Source organism: Lepidochelys kempii, chromosome 14 (genome assembly GCF_965140265.1).
Source record: "Lepidochelys kempii isolate rLepKem1 chromosome 14, rLepKem1.hap2, whole genome shotgun sequence".
NCBI classification, from domain to species: Eukaryota; Metazoa; Chordata; order Testudines; family Cheloniidae; genus Lepidochelys; species Lepidochelys kempii.
The window spans coordinates 41627334-41640506 of record NC_133269.1 but is presented as its reverse complement, the minus strand read 5'-3'; the positions used below and the strand labels follow the sequence as shown (position 1 = coordinate 41640506).

Genomic DNA, 13173 nt, shown 5'->3' with positions numbered 1-13173 from the left:
GCTGCTGTCCGTGGGGTTCGCGGGGCTCAGGCCAGACACCTGGGCTGGGGACCCCCCCCCGGATCCCTGGGAGAGCGTCTGGGCCCAGGGGGTTCACATCCCGTCCTCAGCCCTCCCGGAGCCCAGCCCGGCTCCTCACCTGGCACAAAGCAGTGGCCTCCATCGGCCTGGCTGCTGCCAGAGGCCCAGGTGCTGCCGCGGTCCCAGGCTGAGCTGCCGGTGCTGGGACAGGGACCTTCCCCCTCCTGGCCGGCGGGGGCTGGAAGGGCCTCAGAGACCGGGCAGGGCGAGGCCTCCTGATGGGAAGGAGGGCTGGGCTCCTGGGGCCGCTGCTGCCCACACAACCAGCCGCAGAGCCACCCTGCCCGGCGCCCCTCCTGGGCTGGGTCCTGTCTGCAAAACCGCAGCCTGGGCCAGCTCCACCGGGGCCTGGTCGGGGCCGCTCCCAGCTCGGCGCCTGCGCCGGGAGCCGGGGTCCTTTTCCAGAAGGCCGGGCACTTCCGCCGTCTGGGCTGGACGGGAGCTGCTTCCCCGCCAGCGGGGACGCAGGGCTTGCTCTGCCCCTCGGGAAGGCGGCAGCTGCTTCCCTCAGGCTCTGGGGTCACCTGCAGAGCCTTCCTCCGCAACATCCGCAGGAGCCTGGCCATCCTGGAACCGAGCGGGGAGCAGGGGTGAGTCTGGGCTCAAGGCAGCCTTTCACTCCTGGCCCTTTTCCGTCCCTACTCCTCCCTGCTCCAACCACAGCCGCCCCCTCTGCCCCCACAGGAGTGCAGGGAGAGCCATCTACTCACACGGGCAGGAGTTCGTTGCACGATCTGCTCCCAACCTTCCCCCTCGTAAACCCTGCTGCTGCAATAGCCAGGAAGTCTCATCCTTTTCCAGCAATGGGGTCAGTCCCAAAGACCATCGGTTACTCTGGACAAGCAGCCCCCTCCTGTCGTCCCAGGCCACTCTCCCACCCAGGCTAGAGAAGAAACAGAACCCAGGAGCCCGGACTTCTCCTGCGAAACCATTCTCCACGTCAAAGTCACAAAGACCCCAGGCACCGGAAGACCAGGGCCCTCCTCGTTCCCCATTGATTTCCAGGCTCAGCAGCTCACAGGGTCTGGCCCAGCTCAGAGACTCTCAGCCTGGGGATCAGTGTCCCACAAGGGAAGGGCTGGGAGCCCCATTGCTGGAACCTTTCCAAACACACTGGAGACCCCTCTGGAGAAGCCCCTGCCTGGCCTAAGAGTGAGGGGCTCTTGGGGGCTGTTTGCAAATGAAATCCCCCTTTGGAGATAGTCTCTCCCCATGTTTCTCCTCTCCTCAGACAGACAGGGGAAGACACCGAGGAACACGAATGCCACTCACGTGCTCTCAGTGATGGTACGATGGATGGCGGATGTTCAGGGTCAGCAGACGTCCCTCGCCCTCCTCCTCACTCTCCAAGCCCAAGGCAGGCTGGAGAGGGTGATGACCTCAGGAGTTACCCTGCCCAGCCAGCAGGCAGGGTGATGACACGAGGGCGATCGACCGGCTGTGAAAACAAGAGTCTGTCTTATTGCCAAGGGACAGAGAAACTCAGCCAGCAGCAGGGGGGTGCAGAACACGGCCCTAGGGCAGAGGTGACACAGCGCCTCCAGGATCCTGACATCCCCGCACTTTACACACCTTCCTGGAGCCTCCCAACCCCGCTGGGCTGGAGCGATGGGACCCCAACCCTACTGATGGCAAACGGGCCTCAGCTACCAGCTCAGGGTCACACCGAGTGTCAGAGCCATGGATGGACCCCTTCACTAACCACTGCCGCACACTCCCTCCCACAGCTGGCAATTGCAACCAGGCCCTAATGTCTGGTCCCCCTGCCTTTGAGAGGGAGGGTCACTCCTGCTTCCATTGCTGCCTCGTCATCTGTGGGACTTTGGGCAAGTTGCTCCCCCTCTCTATGGCTCTCTGGGACTCACATCCCTGAATGGGCTTTAAAAAAGACAATGGTTAAAGTTTGGCCCCAACTAGTTCTTCTTTCTCGAGACTAGCCATTTTAGCAAAGTTTAGAGTTCTTGACATTCAGCACCTGGAAACATCCCTTTCTCCTTCGCAGACGGCCTTAACATCCCTTATCTCACCCAGGCTCCCTGCTGCCTGGAGTTAGAGAATTGACCCTGTTCCCATTGGACCTACCCAAGGTGTCACACAGCAAAGCGGTGACGGAGCCAGAAAGAGAAGACAACAGTCCTGACTCCTGTTCTAACAGACAACAACCCCCCCGGAGGCAGTGATAAAGTCCAGGAAATAAGGTGTGAACATTTGCATGGAAACCGTTTTCTGTCAGAAAATCCATTCAGACGAAACCACTTTGTTTCTTGAAATCGTAACAAGTAGGATGAAAATTCTTTGCAAAAATATTTGTTTGCAAAACAAGAGCATCTCCTGTCCGTCGCAGCGCATTAAACTGTCTCGTCATACACAAAGGGGAGACACGACGCTCTGGAAAATTAGACGAGATGCTTCAGTCTGAGCTAAGCAGTTGCTGCTTTTCACAATTTCAAAACAATAAAATACAAATGAAATCGAATATTAGGTCATAATCTGCTATGGCTCAGTGTGATAGGACAGCCCCTAGTCTGCACTGCTCCGAGTGACACTCTTCAGGGGATCCCCAGCATTCACCCATGGCGAGGTAGGTGGGAGAGGATTGTTAGTCGTACTTGACAGAAGGAGAAACGAAGGCTGAGAAAGGAGCAGGGACTTGTCTTAGCTGATGCAGCCAGTCAGTAGCAGAGTTGCTCTCAAATGAGCTACAGACCAACAATTGTTCATAGTAATTATTCAGCAATTATTTCAGAAGAACTGGAATATTTGAGAGGATCATGAACTGCTCCGAGACAATGAATGGAGAGCAGCATCCACATTGGTCAAACATCTAACTGGTTGTGACTTATTTGCTTGGTCAGAGAAGAGAACAACAAAGACCAGAGTTTCCTCCCTGTCAATAGCCCCCTCCTCAGCCAATCAAGGTTGGGACTTTGAGGGGTGGGAGGCTAAGGGTTCTCATCAAATAGCCCAAAGAATGGCCCTGGTCACCACCGAGGGGATCACTCTTGGAGCACTAGCCCAGCCTCACCCCTCTGTGAGGGCCTCCCACAACCCCCCCCCCCCCCGCTCCCGCTCCACCCACAGAGCTCCTGGTGGTGGGAGGAGAGCAGAGGAAAAGGACAAAGGAAGCAAGAAGAGAAAGGTAGGAGGGACAGAGGAAAAGGGAAAACAAAAAGGAGAAACCCCAATGTCCCCAGTAATTCTAAGGGACAAAGTCCTCGGTCGGAAATAAAATGCTGCCCCCACAATCTAGTGTTTTCCTTTCCTAAAAATCAGCCGGCACCTCATGGATCAGACTGAACAGGTTCCAAACCTCTCCGAGGCTCTTACCTTCTATACAGGGACGTCTCTTTTTGAGCAAAACCACTAAAAGAGAAGGAGAAAACTCCGAAGAGGGTCCTCCTTGCGCTCACGTACGTGCAAGTGAATGCTCTCTCAGTCCTCCAGGAGAGACCTCGAGAAGGAGACGTGCTGAAGCAAAGCCACAGGGATCTCCGAGGTTGCCCCTGTCCTGCACCCCTGTCCTGCCTGGCTGATGTCAAGATCTCTCTGTGAGGTCATCGCCTCCCCACCGCCTTTGTCCAATAGGCTGAGGTCCTGCCAAAGGCCCTTGTGATGTCACTGCCACACCCACCCCTCCCCTGCAGTGCTGATGTCCTGCCCCTGTCCAGCCACATTGGATGTTTGAGACGCTTCTCCTGGATCACCCCACTCAATGACACTTCCTTGTGGGTTGACCCTGACTACATAGTAGAACACAGAGGTTCTTCCCCAGGCCGCAATTAGGTTTTCACAAGTTAGTCGACTTTATGGCCAGAAGGAACCGTTTCAGCATTTAATCTGATCCCCTGCGTATCCTAAGGCCTCCTGTATGTCAGAAGAGCTGGACTTTTCTTTTACTCAAACATTTTCCAGAAAGGCATCTAGTCTTTATTCAAAGAGATCAAGAGATGGAGAAGCCATAATTTCTCTTGGTACTTTGTGCTAATGATGAACCACCCTCTTACAAATCTGGGTCTTATTGTCATTATACTTTTTCTGATTTCTGCTTCCATCCATGGGGTCTTGTCATGCCTTTCTCTGCGACATAAAAGAGGCTTTTATACTCAACATTTTCTCTCCATGAAGTCAAGCAACTCACTTCTCATTCTTCTCTTGTATATACTAAACAGATTGAGCTTTTTCAATGTCTCATTATAGGGCATCATCCCCATCACTCAGTTATGACTCTTTTCTGCACCCTCTCCAATTGTTTTAACATAATATTCAAAATGTGGACACAAGAACTGGATTCAACATTCCAACATCAGTCTCACCAATGCTGTTTCACTTCCCTTTCCATCCTCACTACTCTATCCAGCCAAGAATGGCTTGAACCTTTTTAACACAGTTTCACATTGACAGCTCATGTTGAGCAGCTCGCCCACTATGGCCCCAAAATCCTTTTCAGGGTCACTGCTTTCCAGCGGATTGTCCCCAATTCTGTAGGGTGCCGCCTGACTCCTTTGTTACTGGAGGTATGGGGTTGCATTTGGCTTTATTAAAACCTACTTATTTAGAAAGTATTTTAGAAGAACTAGCCCATTAGAGAGAGAATCGTGAATTACTCAAAGACAATGAATGGAGAAAAGCGGCAAGAGCAATCAAATACATGTTTGGTTACGGCCTATTTCCTTGGTCTTAAAAGAGGGTAACAAGGACCTGAGCCTCCTCCCTCACAATAGCCCCAAGCTCCCCCAATCAGCATTGAGACTCTGAGAAGCAGAAAGCTGAGAGTTCTCACCAGATGACCCGGGTCACCACTGGAGGGAGTCACTCTTAGAGCACCATTCCAGCCACATGTCTTTGGGAGGGCCTCCCGCAATGAGAGTTGGAGTGCAATCCCCCATCCCCGCCCTCCCTCCATCCCCAACCCCACACGCACAGACAGGTCCTGGTGGTGAAAGGAAAGCAGGGGAAAAGGACAAAGATGCAAGAGAAGACAAGAAAGGAGGGAGAGACAGGAAAAGGGAAAACAAAAAGGAGAAACCCCAATGTCCCCAGTAATTCTAAGGGACAAAGTCCTAGGTTGGAAATAAAATGCTGCCCCCACAATCTAGTGTTTTCCATTCCTAAAAATCAGCCGGCACCTGATGGATCAGACTGAACAGGTTCCAAACCTCTCCAAGGCTCTTACCTTCTATACAGGGACGTCTGTTTTTGAGCAAAACCACTAAAAGAGAAGGAGAAAACTCCGAAGAGGGTCCTCCTTGCGCTCACGTACGTGAAAGTGAATGCTCTCTCAGTCCTCCAGGAGAGACCTCGAGAAGGAGACGTGCTGAAGCAAAGCCACAGGGATCTCCGAGGTTGCCCCTGTCCTGCCCCCCTGTCCTGCCTGGCTGATGTCAAGATCTCTCTGTGAGGTCATCGCCTCCCCACCACCTTTGTCCAATAGGCTGAGGTCCTGCCAAAGGCCCTTGTGATGTCACTGCCACACCTACCCCTCCCCTGCAGTGCTGATGTTCTGCCCCTGTCCAGCCACATTGGATGTTTTAGCCGCTTCCCCTGGATCACCCCTCTCAATGAGCGTTCATTGTGGGCTCAAGCCGAACATAGTAAAACATCAGAGGCTTCTCCCCATGCTATGCTCAGTTTTTCATAAATTAGCAGACTTTATGGACAGAAGAGACAATTAGAGCATGTCATCTGACCCCCTGCATATCACATGCTTTCTGTAGAGAATAGGAGCTAGTTTTTGACTGCACACCTTCCAGAAAGGCATCTAGTCTTCATTAGAAGACATCAAGAGGTGGGGAATTCCCACCACTTCCCTTTCTAGTTTGTTCCTTTGGTGATTCATCCTCATGGTTGAATATGTGTGCCCTCTTTCGAATACGAATTGGTCTCTTTTGAGTTTCCAGCCACTGGGTCTTGTTATGCTTTTCTCTGCTAGATTAATGAGCCCTTTAATACCCGATATTTTCTCTCCATGAAGTCACTTCAACACTTCAATGACGTCACCTCCAGATCTTTTTTATCATCTAAACAGGCTGAGGTCTTTCAATGGCTCACGAGCAGGCATTTTTCTCCAGCCCTCAAAACGTTTCATTGCTTTTTGCTGCCCCATCTCCAATATTTCAAAATCTTTTTTCAAAGGTGGACGGCAAAACTGGATGCAGTATTCCATGATCAGTCTTCCGCATGGTGTGTCACCTCCCTCTGCTCCTCACTGCTCTTTTCATACATCTAATGATGGCTTTAGCCCCGTTCACCACAGCATCACCCTGGGTGCTCATGTTGAATGGCTTGCCCAGCATGGCCCCGAAATCCTCTTCACAGTCAGTGCTTTCCTGGATACACTTCCCCATTCTGTAGATGTGGCCTGCATGCTTTGTTGCTAGCTATAGGACCCTTCCTTTGGTTCTTTTCAAACTTGTTTTCTTTGAATGGGTCCAGCTTATCAAGGGATCCGATTGCTCTGTGTCACTGCCCTCTCCTCATCATTAATTACCACTTTGCTACTATTTTATCACCCACCAATGTTAGCAGCAGTGATTTTTTATTTGGGTTGCAGTTCATTGATATTTATTTTCAAGAATTAGTCCCTGAGAGCCTCTTCATATCCCTAGTGCCCAGAACCTGCTCCACACAGCACAGCGAGAAAAGGCCGTCCAGCCCAGCTGTGCCATAGGGGCTAAGCACAGAACAACCTTAGGACCTTGTGTCATCCATAGCTTCTGAACAACATGTGGGGGGTCATCAGCTTACAAATACACTCTAGTCCGGTAGCGTAGACAGGCCCCAAATGCATCTAAGTGTCCCGCCTTGAAAAAGAGGAGAGAAAAAAACATAACCTTGATTAGCTTCATTTTATAGTCGTGGAAACTGAGGCACAGAGAAGCAAAGAGATTCGCTCATGGTCAAAGAGCCAGGAATAGAAAATGGCATATCTGCTGATAGTCAATCCTGGGCCCTAGCCCTGTTTGTCCTGGCCTCTCTGCTTCAGCTCCAGCGACAACCCGAGTCGAGGTTTTCTTCGTCTCCATGTCCTTTAACTTCACGTCACTGCAGAAGAAAGATTGTTTCTGACCAGCTGGCTCTAATACATGGAGATGTCTTTCCAGAAGACGTGCTCTGGCTCAGTCCCATGTCGTGGGTTTTCTGGAGGAAGTGCTCGGTGACGTTCTAGGGCCTGTGTTACACAGCAGATGGACAGAATGGTCCTTTCTGACCTTCATTTTTTTCTTTCGCTAGGAGGGTAACACTGGACATTTTCTCTCATTTACTTTCCTTTGGAATAATTTCAATCCAGTCCAAAGGATTTCCTCTTCCATTGTGTCTTCAGCACCTTTCCTAGCAAACAGTTACTGTTCGAGCCCAGGTTTCCAGTTTCAGGCTGTCCCAGGGTGACATGGCCATGAAAGGGGTAGTAGCTCAACTGAACCTATCCCAAGGTGAAGGGAATAAGTGCAGGGGCAGAAGGAGAGGCCCCGAGACAGGACAGATTCTTCTGCTGGGCTAAGAGTATAGTTGGACAGATTAACAATATTGCTGGGTGGGTTAAGGGAACCATTGCTGTGGCCTTTTGTGGCATGTAGTAGTTTAGATCGTTTAGTGTCCTTTTTCTTTTGTAGAGAAGCAAAGTGTGTGTTGTAAATGGCTTGTCTCGTTTTTGTAAAGTCCAGCCACAAGGAGGTTTGTGTGGAAGGTTGTTTTTTTATGAGAGGATCCAGTTCTGAGAGCTCATTCTTAATCTTTCCCTGTTTGCTGTAGAGGATGTTGATCAGGTGATTCCGCAGTTTCTTTGAGAGCGTGTGGCACAAGCTGTCAGCACAGTCTGTGTGGTATGTCGATTGTAATGGATTTTTTACCTTCAGTCCTTTTGGTACGATGTCCATCTGTTTGCATTTGCAGAGGAAGATGATGTCTGTCTGTATCTGTACGAGTTTTTTCATGAAGTTGATAGATTTCCACTCCATACGGCTAAATGCAGTGCCTTGCATAATGACAGGTTTCCGAGTAGCAGCCGTGTTAGTCTGTATCCGCAAAAAAGAAAAGGAGGACTTGTGGCACCTTAGAGACTAACCAATTTAGTTGAGTATAAGCTTTTGTGAGCGACAGCTCACTTCATCGGCTGCATTCAGTGGAAAATACAGTGAGGAGATTTATATACGCACAGGACGTGAAAAAATGGGTGTGACCATACACACTCACTTCCGATGAGCTATTACCAGCAGGAGAGGGGAGGGGGGGAAAAGAAAACCTTTTGTTGTGATAATCAAGGTGGGCCATTTCACTCTCACAGATCTTGGGAGACAGGCCAGTCCTTGCCTACAGACAGCCCCCCAACCTGAAGCAAATACTCACCAGCAACCACAAACCACACAACAGAACCACTAACCCAGGAACCTAGCCTTGCAACAAAGCCCGTTGCCAACTGTGTCCACATATCTATTCAGGGGACACCATCATAGGGCCTAATCACATCAGCCACACTATCAGAGGTTCGTTCACCTGCACATCTACCAATGTGATATATGCCATCATGTGCCAGGAATGCCCCCTGCCATGTACATTGGCCAAACCGGACAGTCTCTACATAAAAGAATAAATGGACACAAATCAGGTGTCAAGAATTATAACGTTCATAAACCAGTTGGAGAACACTTCAATCTCTCTGGTCACTCGATCTCTGACCTAAAAGTTGCTATATTACAACAAAAAGACTTCAAAAACCAGTCTGTGCCCGGGGCAGAGAGGCCCTTCTTTGCCCCTTCTCCCCCCGTCCCACCAGTCTCTGCCCCTGCTCGCCCAAGGATTGCAGTGGCTCTCAACTTTTCCATACGACTGTACCCCTTTCAGGAGTCTGATTTCCAGACCCCAAGTTACACCTCACTTAAAAACCATTCGCTTCCAAAGCCGGACATAAAAATACAAAAGTGTCACACAGCCACTATTACTGACGTCACTGTCAGGAATCAGAGTAACAGCCGTGTTAGTCTGTATTCGCAAAAAGAAAAGGAGGACTTGTGGCACCTTAGAGACTAACCAATTTATTAGAGCATAAGCTTTCGTGAGCTACAGCTCACTTCTTCAGATGCATATCGTGGAAACTGCAGCAGGCTTTATATATACACAGAGAATATGAAACAATACCTATTCCCACCCCACTGTCCTGCTGGTAATAGCTTATCTAAAGTGATTTCCAGCACAAATCCAGGTTTTCTCACCCTCCACCCCCCCACACAAAATCACTCTCCTGCTGGTGATAGCCCATCCAAAGTGATAACTCTTTACACAATGTGCATGACAATTAAGCTGGGCTATTTCCTGCATAAATCCAGGTTCTCACATCCCCCCCACCCCCATACACACACAAACTCACTCTCCTGCTGGTAATAGCTCATCCAAACTGACCACTCTTCAAGTTAAAATCCAAGTTAAACCAGAACATCTGGGGGGGGGGGGGTAGGAAAAAACAAGAGGAAACAGGCTACCTTGCATAATGACTTAGCCACTCCAAGTCTCTATTTAAGCCTAAATTAATAGTATCCAATTTGCAAATGAATTCCAATTCAGCAGTTTCTCGCTGGAGTCTGGATTTGAAGTTTTTTTGTTTTAAGATAGCGACCTTCATGTCTGTGATCGCGTGACCAGAGAGATTGAAGTGTTCTCCGACTGGTTTATGAATGTTATAATTCTTGACATCTGATTTGTGTCCATTTATTCTTTTACGTAGAGACTGTCCAGTTTGACCAATGTACATGGCAGAGGGGCATTGCTGGCACATGATGGCATATATCACATTGGTGGATGTGCAGGTGAACGAGCCTCTGATAGTGTGGCTGATGTTATTAGGCCCTGTGATGGTGTCCCCTGAATAGATATGTGGGCACAGTTGGCAACGGGCTTTGTTGCAAGGATAAGTTCCTGGGTTAGTGGTTCTGTTGTGTGGTATGTGGTTGTTGGTGAGTATTTGCTTCAGGTTGCGGGGCTGTCTGTAGGCAAGGACTGGCCTGTCTCCCAAGATTTGTGAGAGTGTTGGGTCATCCTTTAGGATAGGTTGTAGATCCTTAATAATGCGTTGGAGGGGTTTTAGTTGGGGGCTGAAGGTGACGGCTAGTGGCGTTCTGTTATTTTCTTTGTTAGGCCTGTCCTGTAGTAGGTAACTTCTGGGAACTCTTCTGGCTCTATCAATCTGTTTCTTTACTTCTGCAGGTGGGTATTGTAGTTGTAAGAAAGCTTGACAGAGATCTTGTAGGTGTTTGTCTCTGTCTGAGGGGTTGGAGCAAATGCGGTTGTATCGCAGAGCTTGGCTGTAGACGATGGATCGTGTGGTGTGGTCAGGGTGAAAGCTGGAGGCATGCAGGTAGGAATAGCGGTCAGTAGGTTTCCGGTATAGGGTGGTGTTTATGTGACCATTGTTTATTAGCACTGTAGTGTCCAGGAAGTGGATCTCTTGTGTGGACTGGACCAGGCTGAGGTTGGTGGTGGGATGGAAATTGTTGAAATCATGGTGGAATTCCTCAAGGGCTTCTTTTCCATGGGTCCAGATGATGAAGATGTCATCAATATAGCGCAAGTAGAGTAGGGGCTTTAGGGGACGAGAGCTGAGGAAGCGTTGTTCCAAATCAGCCATAAAAATGTTGGCATACTGTGGGGCCATGCGGGTACCCATAGCAGTGCCGCTGATCTGAAGGTATACATTGTCCCCAAATGTGAAGTAGTTATGGGTAAGGACAAAGTCACAAAGTTCAGCCACCAGGTTAGCCGTGACATTATCGGGGATAGTGTTCTTGACGGCTTGTAGTCCATCTTTGTGTGGAATGTTGGTGTAGAGGGCTTCTACATCCATAGTGGCCAGGATGGTGTTATCAGGAAGATCACCGATGGATTGTAGTTTCCTCAGGAAGTCAGTGGTGTCTCGAAGGTAGCTGGGAGTGCTGGTAGCGTAGGGCCTGAGGAGGGAGTCTACATAGCCAGACAATCCTGCTGTCAGGGTGCCAATGCCTGAGATGATGGGGCGCCCAGGATTTCCAGGTTTATGGATCTTGGGTAGTAGATAGAATATCCCAGGTCGGGGTTCCAGGGGTGTGTCTGTGCGGATTTGATCTTGTGCTTTTTCAGGAAGTTTCTTGAGCAAATGCTGTAGTTGCTTTTGGTAACTCTCAGTGGGATCAGAGGGTAATGGCTTGTAGAAACTCGTGTTGGAGAGCTGCCGAGCAGCCTCTTGTTCATATTCCGACCTATTCATGACGACAACAGCACCTCCTTTGTCAGCCTTTTTGATTATGATGTCAGAGTTGTTTCTGAGGCTGTGGATGGCATTGCGTTCCGCATGGCTGAGGTTATGGGGCAAGTGATGCTGCTTTCCCACAATTTCAGCCTGTGCACGTCGGCGGAAGCACTCTATGTAGAAGTCCAGTCTGCTGTTTCGACCTTCAGGAGGAGTCCACCTAGAATCCCTCTTTCTGTAGTGTTGGTTGGGAGACCTCTGTGGATTAGTATGCTGTTCAGAGGTATTTTGGAAATATTCCTTGAGTCGGAGACGTCGAAAATAGGATTCTAGGTCACCACAGAACTGTATCATGTTCGTGGGGGTGGAGGGGCAGAAGGAGAGGCCCCGAGATAGAACAGCTCCTTCTGCTGGGCTGAGAGTATAGTTGGATAGGTTAACAATATTGCTAGGTGGGTTGAGGGAACCATTGCTGTGGCGCTTTCTTACAACTACAATACCCACCTGCAGAAGTAAAGAAACAGATTGATAGAGCCAGAAGAGTTCCCAGAAGTTACCTACTACAGGACAGGCCTAACAAAGAAAATAACAGAACGCCACTAGCCGTCACCTTCAGCCCCCAACTAAAACCCCTCCAACGCATTATTAAGGATCTACAACCTATCCTAAAGGATGACCCAACACTCTCACAAATCTTGGGAGACAGGCCAGTCCTTGCCTACAGACAGCCCCGCAACCTGAAGCAAATACTCACCAACAACCACATACCACACAACAGAACCACTAACCCAGGAACTTATCCTTGCAACAAAGCCCGTTGCCAACTGTGCCCACATATCTATTCAGGGGACACCATCACAGGGCCTAATAACATCAGCCACACTATCAGAGGCTCGTTCACCTGCACATCCACCAATGTGATATATGCCATCATGTGCCAGCAATGCCCCTCTGCCATGTACATTGGTCAAACTGGACAGTCTCTACGTAAAAGAATAAATGGACACAAATCAGATGTCAAGAATTATAACATTCATAAACCAGTCGGAGAACACTTCAATCTCTCTGGTCACGCGATCACAGACATGAAGGTCGCTATCTTAAAACAAAAAAACTTCAAATCCAGACTCCAGCGAGAAACTGCTGAATTGGAATTCATTTGCAAATTGGATACTATTAATTTAGGCTTAAATAGAGACTTGGAGTGGCTAAGTCATTATGCAAGGTAGCCTGTTTCCTCTTGTTTTTTCCTACCCCCCCCCCCCCGGATGTTCTGGTTTAACTTGGATTTTAACTTGAAGAGTGGTCAGTTTGGATGAGCTATTACCAGCAGGAGAGTGAGTTTGTGTGTGTATGGGGGTGGGGGGGATGTGAGAACCTGGATTTATGCAGGAAATAGCCCAGCTTAATTGTCATGCACATTGTGTAAAGAGTTATCACTTTGGATGGGCTATCACCAGCAGGAGAGTGAATTTGTGTGGGGGGGTGGAGGGTGAGAAAACCTGGATTTGTGCTGGAAATCACTTTAGATAAGCTATTACCAGCAGGACAGTGGGGTGGGAATAGGTATTGTTTCATATTCTCTGTGTATATATAAAGCCTGCTGCAGTTTCCACGATATGCATCTGAAGAAGTGAGCTGTAGCTCACGAAAGCTTATGCTCTAATAAATTGGTTAGTCTCTAAGGTGCCACAAGTCCTCCTTTTCTTTTTACTGTCAGGAATGTTGGTTTGCACTGAGGTCACCAGTGCTTTCAGGCAGCCCCTTGTAAAACTAGGCCAATAGCGAGACGCGCAGAGGCGGACGAGGGTTTCCTGGGGCCCTGGGCCAGAGCAAGTGGCCCCTCCTCCCGCTCCGGGGCTCCCACCCCTTGTCCAATC

The 13173-nt window shown here is 49.4% G+C and overlaps 1 long non-coding RNA gene across 1 annotated transcript; it reads right to left on the bottom strand.

The window, feature by feature from the left end:
• Positions 1–582: 582 nt before the first annotated feature.
• On the bottom strand, positions 583–8124 carry LOC140897945 (uncharacterized). The gene is made up of 3 exons (XR_012154892.1): positions 7929–8124; positions 1354–1519; positions 583–648 (listed from the first exon to the last, which is right to left on the bottom strand). It is a non-coding gene; the product is annotated as an uncharacterized lncRNA (long non-coding RNA).
• Positions 8125–13173: the final 5049 nt, after the last annotated feature.